A 13,700-nucleotide genomic window follows, 5' to 3' on the forward strand; every position below is an offset into this window, starting at 1 on the left:
TTTGGTTGACTCAGGCAAGCATGCATAGAGCTGTTTTAATTTAATAATTTGTTTTAATTTACTTTTTAGCCCACCTTCCTCCCAAGCTGGGGTTCAAGGCAGCTTAAAACATTTAAAAACATCAATTGTAAACTATAGAATAATGAAAACTAGTTAGGAACAATAATTAAAATGTGTCTCAACATACTTAAAACTAGTAGCTGCTCCCAAGCTAATGTGTTTATAACCAGGTTATCAGAAGCAAGCAACTTGTCTAGTTGGTGCTATGATATGTGAGTTTTTAAAATGAGAAGTTGCACATGCTCAAGAGTAGTTCTTTAACAGGTTTGATTTTGTTTGATTGTTTTTGCTCCAGCATATCAGTAGCAGAAAAAATTGGTGATTTGCTTTTCATTTTTCCCCAGCAGCTTCAGGTGGCACAGAGCTTCTGTGGGCCACAATGCTAAGTGGGTTAAAGTCTTACAGCCCAGCTCTATATCCATGCTTATCTGGAAGTAGTACAGGATTGCGATGGGGTGTTTGGGGTGTAAGGGGAGGGGTAGTATCTCTGGTGGAGGGCACTTCATGCTCCTGAGGTAGTTTGTTCACTTTTGGTCCTCATCCTGCACTCACCTGTGGCTCCTAGAAGCTACAACCACACCCTGGGAAACTGCTTCAACTGGCCAGCTGAACCAGGTGAGGGTAGCCAATGGATCTCAAACCCTTGGTGAGTTAGGGACTTCCCCTGCATGTGAAGACAGGCTCTGGCACATTGAGCAGATGAGACCAATAGTGGGTCCAACAGTCAAGAAGAGAAGTGAGAAGATAGGGGTAGATGGGGCTTTTCAACCTGGGAGGGCAGCCCATCTAGGAGGACGAAAACTCTGATCCTAAAGCTTTGTTGCCTTTTGGGATATCTTCAGAAGAAAAGCCTAAGGTGTAAATTATTAAGTAGTGGGTTGACATAGCAGCCGGCACAGCGATTTCTTCAAGTAGCTCTTTATTAAGACAAGCTGGAATAGAACTGACTGCGAACAGCTCAGCCGGCCTGTATTTATAGGCAGCCGGCTGACAACATTGTAACCACAACAGCCCAGAGTTCCCGCCTAAACTAACTGCCGCGGACCTGAGTGAAAACTATCTACAGACCTGAGTGAAAACTATATACAGTATCCCCCTGTTGGCCCAGGGTGAAAACTACACTACATAACACCCCTCCCCACCCAGATAAGGCGTTAGGTACAATCGTAATGGTTTCCTTATATACAGCACTACGCGTAATGGTTCAATTAGGCACAAAAGCATAACGGTTACATTCCCATACTTAGACCAACAGTGATACCTGTCCAACAACGTAGTCCTTTAAATAAGTTGGGCGCTTGGAAACTCTGCCAGACCGCCGGGGACTGGTAGCCAAGTCCGGAGGGCCACACAGTTCTCGCTGAGGCTGTGGTGCGACCCTAGGTGGCGTTGGAACCAACTCCCCTGGATCCGCTGCTGTGGGTGGAGCCTCCGCAAATGGAGTGGTCTGAGTCTGTTCTGAGACGGCTTGGTTCGGCTCCACGCTGGCAGTTTGCGAGGGAGGTGTAGGTGGGGCCTCGCCATCTGTACGTGTCTCTTCTGGAGCCGCAAGCGCAGTTGGGGGCACCTCAGTAGTGTCCAAGTCGCCAACCCTGCGCCTAAGCTGGTCTATGTGCCGTCGCCACAAACGTCCGTCTTCGAGTGCCACCTGGTACGAGCGAGGTCCAGTGACTCCCACTACTGTGGCTGGCACCCAAGGGATGTCCCCCACATAGTTCCGGGCAAAGACCTGGTTTCCTGGGACAAATGACCGTGGTGCGTTGGCACAGCCTGGGGGTTCAGCCACGGCAAAGTCTGGGTGTAGCCGGTCGAGCGGTGACCTGAGGCGGCGGCCCATAAGCAGTTCAGCAGGACTCCTCCCTGTGGCCGCATGAGGAGTGATGTGTTGCACGAACAAGTATTCGGCGACCCGCTCATGCCAGTCTCCCCGGTCCAGGCGCGCCAGTGCCTCTTTTGTCGAGCGCACCATTCTTTCCGCTTGCCCGTTGCTGGATGGATGAAAAGGTGCCGTTAGGGCATGGCGGATGCCCAGTTCCAAAAGATACCGCTCAAACGTGCCTGACGTGAACTGCGGTCCGTTGTCAGAGACAAGGACATCAGGACACCCATGCGTTGCAAACAGGCCTCGCAGCACCCGGATGACAGCTTCGGTAGTGGTGGAGGGCATCAGGGCGACCTCCAGCCATTTGGAATAGGCGTCCACCACTACCATAAAGGTCCGGCCGTGAAAGGGGCCAGCCAGATCAATGTGCACCCTCGACCAGGGTGTCTTTGGCGTCTCCCAGGTGTGTCCCTTAGCTGCCGGTGGTGCAGGCCTCGACTCTTGGCACGCTTGACAGGCGGACACCCAGGCAGTGATGGCATCGTCCATATTAGGCCACCAGACGTAACATCGAGCCAACGCCTTCATTTTGACAATTCCCAGGTGGCCAACGTGCAGAGCCTCCAGGACGCGCTGACGGAGTCCCTGGGGAATCACGACGCGGTCTCCCCACAGCAGACAGCCGCGATGAGCTGAGAGTTCATGTTGTCTGGTTGCGAAGGGCTGGAACTCCGATGCAAAAGGCCCTTGTGGCCACCCCCTCCACACCCAGTTGAGCACCCGGCTGATGGTGCGATCCTGGGCAGACGCGGAGGCCACAGTGGCAGCCGATACAGGCGCTGCCGGAAGATCCTCAATCAGAAGGAGCGATGAAGCTGGAGCCGGGTCTTCCACAAATGCTGGAAGAGGGCAACGGCTGAGGGCGTCGGCATGGCCCATCGATTTCCCCGGGCGATGGATGAGCCGGTAGTGGTAGGCAGCCAGGAAAACAGTCCATCGCAGCATGCGTGGTGAGAGGACTGGTGGAGTTGGACGATCACCGGCGAGGAGGCCCAGGAGTGGCTTGTGGTCAGTGATGAGGTCAAAAGTCCTGCCATAGAGGTATTCATGGAACCTCTTCACTCCAGCCACAAGTGCCAATGCCTCCTTGTCGAGCTGGCTGTAATTCCGTTCCGCCGGAGATAGTGTCCTGGAAAAGTAGGCGAGCGGTGCTTCTCTTCCATCTGGAAAACGGTGACTAAGGACAGCACCGATGCCAAAAGGTGAGGCGTCGCCGGCAAGGACCAGAGGTCTGGATTCACTGTACTGTACCAGCACACTGTCTGAAGAAAGGAGAGCCTTGACCGCGTTGAAGGCCGCCGTCTCTCGATGACCCCAGGCCCAAGGCGTCTTAGTGCTAAGGAGTCGGTGAAGAGGCTCAGCCACTGTGGCTTTGTGGGGAACATGTTATAAAAGTTCAGCAGCCCCAGGAATGCCTGCAACTCCGTTTTGTCCTTCGGGGTGGGGGCCTGCTGGATAGCGCGGATCTTGGATGTGGTTGGATGAAGGCCGGAGGCATCGATAAGATAGCCCAGGAACTCTACCTGTGGAACGGCAATCAGGCACTTCTCCCTCTTTACCTTGAGCCCGGCCTCCTGGAACCTGGTCAGCACGGCACGGAGGCGCTCGAACAGCTGCTGGTGTGAGTCTGCAGACACCAAGACGTCATCAAAATATGGTACCACGCCCGGAAGCCCTTGCAGGAGACGCTCCATAAGGCTTTGGAAGATGCCAGGAGCCACACTCACCCCGAACTGCAACCGGCGGCAACGGAATGCCTCCCGGTGGGTGACGATCGTCTGGGCTTCAGCAGTGGCATCATCGACTGGCAGTTGTTGATAGGCTTGGGCAAGGTCCAGCTTAGCGAAGACCTTACCCTCACCTAGGGAATGCAGCAGGTGTTGGACAACAGGAACCGGATAAGCGTGCTGCTGAAGTGCCTTGTTGATTGTGCACTTGTAGTCAGCGCAGATTCTCACCGACCCATCTGGCTTGACAGGCGTGACGATGGGGGTTTCCCACTTTGCGTGGTCAACGGGCTCCAAAACTCCTTGGGCGATCAGTTTGTCCAGTTGTTCGTCCACCTTAGCCTTGAGAGCAAAGGGAACCCGGCGTGGCTTAAGCTTGATGGGAGCGACTTGTGGATCAAGGCTAAAGGAGATGGGCGTACCAGTATATTGTCCCAAGGTGCCGTCAAAAACCTCGGCAAAGTCTTTGACCAGACCCTCAGTCTCTGCGTTAGAGATGCAGTTAATGCCGGTGACTTCCAGGCCGAGGGCATCAAACCAGTCTAGCCCTAGGAGGCTTGGCCGCTGACCTTCGACCACCACCAACCGGAGCAGGCCCGAAAAATCCTTGAAGGCGATCCGGAACCGGCCAACGCCTACCACGGGAATGTCGTTTCCCTGGTAGTCTCTCAGGTGTACGCGGTGAGAGTCGAGTTGCCTTTTGGATACTCTGGGTACCAGTCTTTTGATGGTGCTCCATGACACGACGGACAGGGCAGACCCGGTGTCGATCTCCATGTCACATGGAGCTCCTTCAATGAGCACCGTGACGTTCAGCTTGCGTCGCGTAGACGAGTCGGTTTGGTCAATCGTGGTTCCAGACGGGCAGCGGCAGTTGGTGAGAGCGAAACAACTTTCCTTGGCGGACTGGAGTGAAGACTTGAACTTGCGAGTCGATGAAGGGGGGGTGTCAGACGGAGCCGATCGGCAGACCTTAGCGATGTGGCCCCTTCTGGAACACCTCCTACAGATGGCGTCTCTGAATCGACACTTGGCACGGGAATGGTCGCTTCCGCAGCCAGCACATTCCGGTTGGCCCTTGGACTTCTGTTGGAGCTTCCGGCGCTCCCGCTTTGTCTGGTGCACGTCATCGTCTTCACTGGAGGATGCCTCATCACTGCTGGCCTCTTCATGATGCACCGGAACTGGCCCCCTAGCAAGACGCGGGCTGCTGGACTTGCGGATCTCCTGGGCGGAGCGTTCAGCAGCTTCTGAGGCCACAGCCTCCTCAATGGCTTTCTGTAGCGTGAGGTCTGGCTTGGCTAGGAGACGCCGTTTCAGATGGATGTCCCGGACTCCGCAGACGATTCGATCCATCAGGGCATCGTCTAAATCTCGGAACTCACAGTGCATTGCAGCCTGTCGCAGGGCGGTGGCGTAGTTGTTTATTGACTCCCCCTCTGCCTGGTTCCGGTGGTAGAACGCATGGCGGGCAGCAATCTTGGACGGCTTTGGTGCGTAGTGGTTGCGGAGCTTCTCTTGGATCGTGTCCCATGGTGTTGCCTGGACTGCTTCAGGCGCAACCAATGCTCGGGCCGTCTCAAACACCTCAGGCCCACAGAGGCTGAGAAATAGGCCCCGCTTCCGATCCACTGATACTGCTGTCAGCTCGTTGGCTTGGAGGTAGCAGTCGAACCGAGCGAGGTAGGAGTCCCATGACTCAGAGGCTGGCGCAAACGGCGGTAGAGGCACAAGTGAAGCCATGATTCCGATGCCGGCGTGAAGGGCGATGGATGGAACACAGTGCTCTAGCCAGAACAGTCAGCTCTGAATTGGTTCTGCCCAGTGATTTCGCTCAGTGATTTCGCTCAGTGATTTCGCTCAGTGATTTCGCTCTGTGATTCAGCTCAGTTCAGAGGCTGGCCGCATCTGGCTGTGCTCTGATGTCCATCCATCCCATCCTCGTCGCCACTATTAAGTAGTGGGTTGACATAGCAGCCGGCACAGCAATTTCTTCAAGTAGCTCTTTATTAAGACAAGCTGGAATAGAACTGACTGCGAACAGCTCAGCCGGCCTGTATTTATAGGCAGCCGGCTGACAACATTGTAACCACAACAGCCCAGAGTTCCCGCCTAAACTAACTGCCGCGGACCTGAGTGAAAACTATCTACAGACCTGAGTGAAAACTATATACAGTATCCCCCTGTTGGCCCAGGGTGAAAACTACACTACATAACATAAATCCTACACATAGCCAAAGTGGAGCCCCTAAGATGGATGGCACCTTGCACACCTCCTTCCAGCTACTCTTGCAACCAAACTGCTGCCAAACGTATTGCTCTGCTTTCCTTTGGACTACATCAGCAAAGCTGGGGGGGGGGTCTTGTTGTCTGGGCCGCCCAAGATCCCCATACACACTGCCCAGGCTTGTGCCATGGGGAGGTACTTAAGTGCTGCTGGTACAGCAGTTTGACTTCACCCCTGGCGGTGCAATCCATTTTCTCTCAAAACAGACTGATGCTAACAACAACAACAACAACTGGCTGTTATATAGGTTTGCTCCAATATCAAGTGTGCATAGGAATGCAGATTTAAGCTAAAATCCTTCACACACTTATTTAGGATTAAGCACAGTAGGACGGACCTCTCGGGAAGGGAATACATAGTTTTGCACTCTTAGTTGCATAATACGGACTTCCACCACTTACCTCTCAAGTTACCACAGAACACTATACTTGGCTAAATCTACAGGCGCAAGAATGAGCGCCAGCTGTGTGATAACATGGTTTGTAAAGACAAGAAGGTGGTACAAATAGAATTGTCCATTTTCTTACGATAATGAACACAGAGCCAGGAAGCTGTCCACCTTGTGTGTCCCTAATGGATGCATTTCAGACAGAAATAATGTGTTTTTTTTCTTAGAATGAAGCTGCAGGGATGGGAGATAGCATTCTCATGTTGAATCATTTCACATTTTGTTTATTTAAGAGTATCCAATCAGAAAATAAATAGGTAGCCCTTAAATGGTAGAATAAGTACCCTTACATAACATAATAACTGCCTCATTGGGTGAACACAAGATCCATGGAGTCCAACAGCCAAAGGGCAGACAGATACTTCAAAGAAGCCCAAGAGCAGAAATGAAGGCAGCTGTTCATCACCAGTCTCATGCAGGGACATGCACCAATTTCTATACATACTTAGTTTGAAGCAAGTCACAATGGTTATAATGGGGTTCACTTCTAAACTGTATGGCAATATTGAAAAAGGCAAGTGCTAGGGAAAAAATGGGAAAGTATTGAAAACAAAACTGCCAATATCATTACCGCTTAGATATTTTTGACTTGTTAAGCAGTATATACGTGCTTTCAAATTTTTAAAAAACCCCAATAAACCAACGATATAACTCTGTGACCATACTTGGAATAGTCTCTATTGATTCTGGTCATTTCACCTCAAAAAGAATATTGTTGAGCTGGAAAAAGTGCAGAAAAGGGCAACTAAAATGGTAAAGGGACTGGAGCAACCCCCCCCCCCCCCCAATGAGGAAAGTTTACAATATTTCAGTTTTTAAAAAATGAGTAGTGGGGGAGATGATAGTAGCATATACACAATTGGAACCCAATCATTGTGTGGCCAGACCTGCTGTGTTACGTGGTTGCTGCTGCTTGGTTTTAAATTGTGGTTTGGGTTTAATCTGGTGTTAGGAATTTAATTGTAGGTCATTGGTTTTAATTATGTTGATGATACACTTTTCTGGACTCCCAATAGGGCAGAAAAGCGATATAAACATCAAATAAATAAATAAGGCATGGTGGGCAGATAAAAGTTTTCTTCTTTATCACATTATACTAGAACCTGGGATCATCTCAGCCGGCTGCTGAAAGATTCAAGACAAAAGGAAGTATTTCTTCACACACGGTTAATTGTGGAATTTGCTACCACAATATATGGTGATGGTTGCTAATTTGGATAGCTTTAAAGGGGGATTAAACTAATTCATGGAGGATGAAGCGATCAATGGCTCCTAGTCATTATGGCTGTGCATTGCATTCATTATTGGAGAAGGTATGCCTTCAAACACCAGTGAGGACAATTCTATTGTATTTATGTCCTGCTTGTGGTCTTAACAGGCATCTGGTTGACTGAAGTGAGAACAGAATGCTGCAGTAATTGAACCTTTGGTCTGACCCAGCAGAGCTGATCTTATGTTCTAAGTACTCTTAAGACTTAAAGCCAAGCAGCACACCTGTGCACATTTTCTTCTCTTCAAAAGTAAGCCCCATTAGGTATGTGGGAATAGTTCCCTGGGATATAAAAATACACCTGTAGTATAATGCCACAATCCTGTGCACTCCCACTACAGGGTATATGCTATTGAGCAAAGCGGCACTTATCTCTGAGTGAACTGAGTTATGCTTATGCCGCCCAGTTGTGTATACACTTACCTTGGAACCAGTACCCAAGAGCTGAGCATGTATGCACATAGGATAACTGGAGTCTGTGGTCCAGCCATCGACACCATGTCAAGTCTCATACATAACTCACAGAACAGAATTAAGGAATAAATTGTTCAGAAGACATTCTAGAAAAAACATTTTCTAGTTCTATCTGTTTTCCAGATGAAGAAAAGTGAGACCCAGTCTAATCCCCAAGGACAGTGAATGACTCTATGGCAGAGAATACACAAAATGTATAGAAGAGATAACTCTGTAAAATGAGACAAGCCACAGATTACAGAGTCAAGATTAAAGAATTTTAGTGTGTAGGGAAAACATTTACTTATTTTATAGATGTGCATGCTTCCCTAACCACACACACACAGAACTACAAACTTCCATAGAATTTCATATGCACACATTAAGGAGAGACTGACATACACACTAGACCAGAATCATAGAGTTGGAAGGTACCACAAGGATCATTTTCTAGCCCAACTCCCTGCAGTGCAGGAATCTTTTTGCCCAACGTGGGGCTTGAAACTGCAACCTTGAGATCGAGAGTCTCATGTTCTACTGACTGAGCTATCCCACTACACCCCCTCTCATGCTTACGCACAGTAAACATACAGAGAGACATGTGCTGCCCTTTTTGCATATCTATATCCAAAGACCAAATGATGAAGAGTCCTGATTGCTACTCATCCTGTTCACCATGCTAACTTGTGGACTACCCAGGCAAGCAAATATGGAGAACGAACACACACACACACACACACACACACAGAGAGAGAGAGAGAGAGAGAGAGAGAGAGAGAGGGGCTGACAACAGGTTTGGCAAATGGCATGATATTGATCTTGCTGTGCTGCTGTTCTCCTGCCCTTCTCTCCCTCCCACTGCAGGGTGTTTCCGGAGGCCCAGACTGCTCTTCTGATACCACCGACAGCAAAACGACCCCCAACGGCTGAACCAAGTCAGTCCAGAAGCAATCCACTATCATAATATTTTCCATGGCTCACCATCAAACGGCTTCCTCCATACAATATGCATATGTAGTTTACAATACATATGCAAAATACACATTGAATTTTCCATTTAAAATATTAACTGGGAATGGAAATCAGGGAAATGTGTCTTTCCCACTCCTGTCTGACAACTGGTCTAGACTTCTTTTTAAAAAATGGCTACCTCAGCCTTAAATTAGTTAGTTGGCAACCTCACCAGGTGAACATGCCAAGCATCAGACTGAATGTCCCACTGGACAAGTTACAATCATTCTGAATAGCTAGGCAGACACTTTTTTTAATGTAACCAAGTGTTTATTGCATTTTTATTCTGCATTTCCTGCCAGGAGCTGAAGGTGGCATACATCAGTTTTCTTACCTGGTAGGTAAGTTAGGCTGATAAAAAGACTAAGTGACCCAAGGTCATCCCTTATTTTGGGATTGACCTCTGGTATCAAACACTACACCCCCACTAACTCTAATTTACTGTAGTTCTGATATGATCCTGCATTTTAGTCTTCCTTTCTTCCTTGCTTATCAGTTAAAAAGAAAGTGGAGAAAACTTACATTTCTAATAAAGTTAACTTCCTGCTGCTGCTGCTGCAGCAGCAGCAGCGACAGAAGGTAAACTTGTTATCTTTGAAATCCTCTTTAGTAAGTAACTAGCTCCTTTTGCTCAAACCGTTAAGAGCATCTCTCTCTTTTATCCCTTTTCAAGTTACTTGTCTTGGGGGTGGGGAGAGTTAAGTACGACGCTGCAGTAAAATAAATCTGTACCCAGAGTAACCCTGATTTCCATATGCAGATTTTTCTGCACTGACAAGCCCCTTTCTCCAGTCTCTCTCTGTCTCTCATTGTGCCTGTCTGATTTTTACACCACCTTTATCCTCTCTCACTTTCTCTTTTCTGCATGACGAAGCTAAAATAGGTTCCAAGCAAAAACAAGATTCGAGGTAGTTGCTTCAGGAACAGTGGAAAGATGGGGAGAGGGGGAGGGGAGGAAATACCCTATTAAATGTCTTAATTGTGCTGAATTTGGTTCCTTCTATTCCCCTCTCCAGCTCTGTGATTAAAGTTCCCCAGGACGAAGAATCCGGGCAAGGGAGACCATAGTGGAGCAGCAACAGTCTACAGTGTACAGCCAGATGTGCTGGACTTTTTAGGATCTTTGCCATTTTTGTTTTTTAAACACAAGCAGAGAAAATAGGTCGACACAAAAGCTGCAATCCAGCAGATTGGTTTTTCTTTATGGTAGCAGAGTTGCTGTGCCTGCCAAGGAGCAACATGCTGTATGCCGAGTTGGATTTAGGAGGAAAGGCAATGGGGACTCTTCCAAGGTAAGAAACCTGTTCTTGTCTCCTCGTGTTGCTTTTTGAAAATGGGTTTCTTTTCAGACTCAAATGCCGAAGAGGAAGAAACAGCAAATGTGCCTTAGCTATGCTTCACGAAACCTACCACTTAATGTACATTGTGTGTTTTGGTGTGTGAGTGTCTGTTTCCTGTTTGTAAACATTACTTTGCTGGTGATTCTTATGTTGCTTCTTTTCAAATGAAATGAATATGTCAGAGGAGCGGGTTTCAACAGTGACATCATGGTTAGTGCTAAAAAGATATACACGCCAAGTCTTGCATGTGCAGATGTAACTTGTTTGAATTGGCTAGATTTGTTATAGATTTCAGTAGGAATGATTTTTCTTCTTCTAGCTCAAATATTTAAAAGCTTGTTTGAAATCATAAGGTTTCTTTATATATGTATATTTATAAACATTTTTTTAGTGCAAAGCTGCAAATGGTGGATAATTAAATACAGTATTTAGCTTGGCTGTTTTGAAGCCAGCGAATAAGGTAATAAATTTTATTGTACTAATCAGACTCAAGATGTTCTCTGTGTTAATTGGGTTAAAAATTGCAGTACTTATTAGAAATTCTAATTTCACAATGCAGCACTGACAATAAGCTCAGCCAGTGAATTATTCACATCTTTAATTTGCTCACTTAATGACAGTGTGCTGTAATCAGAGTGCAGAGAAGACTTCCTATGCATTATGTATGATGCTCAGGACTTAAATGCAGGACATTATGAGGCTCTCAGTGGTTCAGTAATTAGTTTTCCACAAGGCAGGTTTCTTAGATATTCACAGATAAAAGTTCCACAGTTGAAAAATATTAGGCTTGTACAAACAAACTAACAAAAACAAGGGGGTGAGAATCGGAAGGAAGGCTGAGAACTAGTTTTCTTCTGCAGACAATTTGTCTAAATGTTGTAAAGTCTGAAAGAAATGCATGCTCTAGTCTAGGAAAACAGCGAAACAGAAAGTTTCATCTGGCTTTTTCCTTGATGAAATTTACAGATTAAGGGTGGGTGTTTTTGTGTGTGTTTTTTTGCTATTTCTCCAAGTTGTGTGTGTCATCTTTAAAAATGACAGTTATTCACATTTCAACAAGTGTTGATTCAATCTTCCTGTACAATATTTGCCACAACGTTGGTGATAACAAAGGGTTAAACAGTACAAGGAAAATATGTCAAGTGATAGATATGGCGGATGGACCCTTGGGCTCGTGTAAGCACCTGGCTTCCTTGGCCAGCTGCCAAGGCCTGAATACTCTGGTTGGCTAAGGCCTGATTTTTTTATTTTTTATTTAAAGAAAATTAGCCTGGCACTTCAAGCAGGACTGGGATGGAGGATCTAGCCGCTATTTAAATTTTGCACAATACCATAATGTAGTATCAGTTTGTGGCATTGTGGGAAATTTCAGCGGTAGCTAGGCCCAACTGCCTGGTGCTACTCCTGCTACTCACCACTGGTGGCGGCTGCCAGGTTAGCCTACCAGGGCCCACTCATGGAAGAGGGAGTTCACCATGGGATGCTTGGGCCAAGAATGTTATGAAACTGGCCTTGAGGAATATTTTACCTCCCTCCTCATTGAACAACAGTTATCCATCTCCATCATATGACCAGCTGCTGCTCTGTGGTCCTTTCAAGAAGAAGGGTATGATATAAATTAAACAAATTATTCTAACAAGCTGCTCCATAATCTTAATTATGTTTTGTATATATAAACATAACATTCATAAAATGAAAGAGCAGTAAATGCCATATAACCAAAATAAGTGTTACTTATGACATTCACCATTGTGCCTTCACCAAAAAATTAGTGTCATACAGTTGTTTGATTAGAGAGTTAAGTAAGAGAGACAATTTCATGAGTATACAGCTCCTATTCATCATGTATATGAATGATGGTTCAACCAGACTTTAGCCACTGACTTCACAAACTTTTAGAACTGCCTGAAACAACAATGTGTATAAATTAGCTTCTGTAAGAAGTATTAAGTAATTATCACAGTTAAGCTCCCCTGAATTTTGACAGAAGTTTACGGTGTAGGATTTGTGTGTGGTTTGAGAAACACATGGAACTAGTCTCACAGTTCTTTCATTCTTAACCATGGATGAGAAGAAAATCAACAGTTGCTTTTTTAGCACTTGGACAGCGGACTAAGTGGGCATATGGCTCAGTCATCCCCACTGTGGCGATGTATATTTCTATTTAAATTACAACAATTATTTCTAACTAGCGGAAATTGCCTGGCATTACTTGGGAATTCTAACAAAACCAAAATGATAATCATAATCAGTGCAGTTCTGAAATCAGTGGTTAAAATAAGTGCAGTCTTTAAAAGTTCGGTTCACCATTTTCATGGTGTCCAATTGTATCCAAACAGTCAAAAATCTCCTTGTTGATCTCGGGGATCATCATGCAAAATTTTGTTATGATATCTTAAGAGATGTCTAAATCCATAAAGAACAGACAAACAACTTTCCAAAATTTGTAGTAGATATAATATAAATAAATTAGCATATGCAAATCCTAAGCAGAGGTGTTCTCTTTCATCCTGTCTTTTGTTGATTAATTTCCTCTTGTATGTTACTGCACACATGAGGGCCAATGGTTTTTATACTGATGCATAAATGCTACCCGAGCAAGGGGAAGGAGTCCCAGTAAGGCCTTTAGAACCTAGCTAGGTGGTTTTTGATGTATTGTATTCAACCACTGTTAATTAACTGTGCACCATTCCCTTTACGTTTATCTAGCACATAGATTCTTCCTTTCCCCTCTTCCCTTGAACTAAGAGAAACCCTTCTGCTGCCCTATGTTTAATTCCCTGCCAGGGAGCAGCATATAATCCTGTATACTAAACCTGTCACATTACCAACACCTGCATGGAGCCTGAAATCAATATCTTGGTTTCAGCAGGTAAAACACAGTGTCAGAGTGAGTTAAGGATGGAGAATGCATCGCTAGCATGACTGAACAATAGTGAACACACACGAGAGCCTATCTTTGCACTTATTCTGTGACAGCGAGGGTGGCAAATAAATCTTACTTCATTGCCACCACTGCAAGTACATGGTGCTGGCCATTGTGGCTCTTTTGGTGGTTAGCAGCCTCTTTTGGGGAGGCCCAGGAGATCAAAGATGTGGATTGTTCAAACATTTGCTGTGATTAGTTTGCTTTCCATTTAGTAGAGAAAATTGCTCACATTGACAATGGCTTGGCTGCAGACACTGATAATTTATAATTTAGTAGATGGTAGAGACAAGAGC

General features: G+C 46.3%; 1 protein-coding gene across 1 annotated transcript in view; it reads left to right on the top strand.

Moving 5' to 3' along the window:
• LOC308583029 (uncharacterized protein) overlaps positions 1 to 13,700 on the top strand; it is a 287,479-nt gene that overhangs the window by 7,077 nt on the left and 266,702 nt on the right. Inside the window, exon 2 of the mRNA XM_081186682.1 lies at positions 10,155 to 10,430. The gene's annotated coding sequence lies outside the window, so the exon portion shown is untranslated. The remainder of the gene's footprint in view (positions 1 to 10,154; positions 10,431 to 13,700) is intronic.

Source organism: Podarcis bocagei, assembly GCF_964188305.1.
Source record: "Podarcis bocagei genome assembly, chromosome: 3".
Lineage (NCBI taxonomy): Eukaryota > Metazoa > Chordata > Lepidosauria > Squamata > Lacertidae > Podarcis > Podarcis bocagei.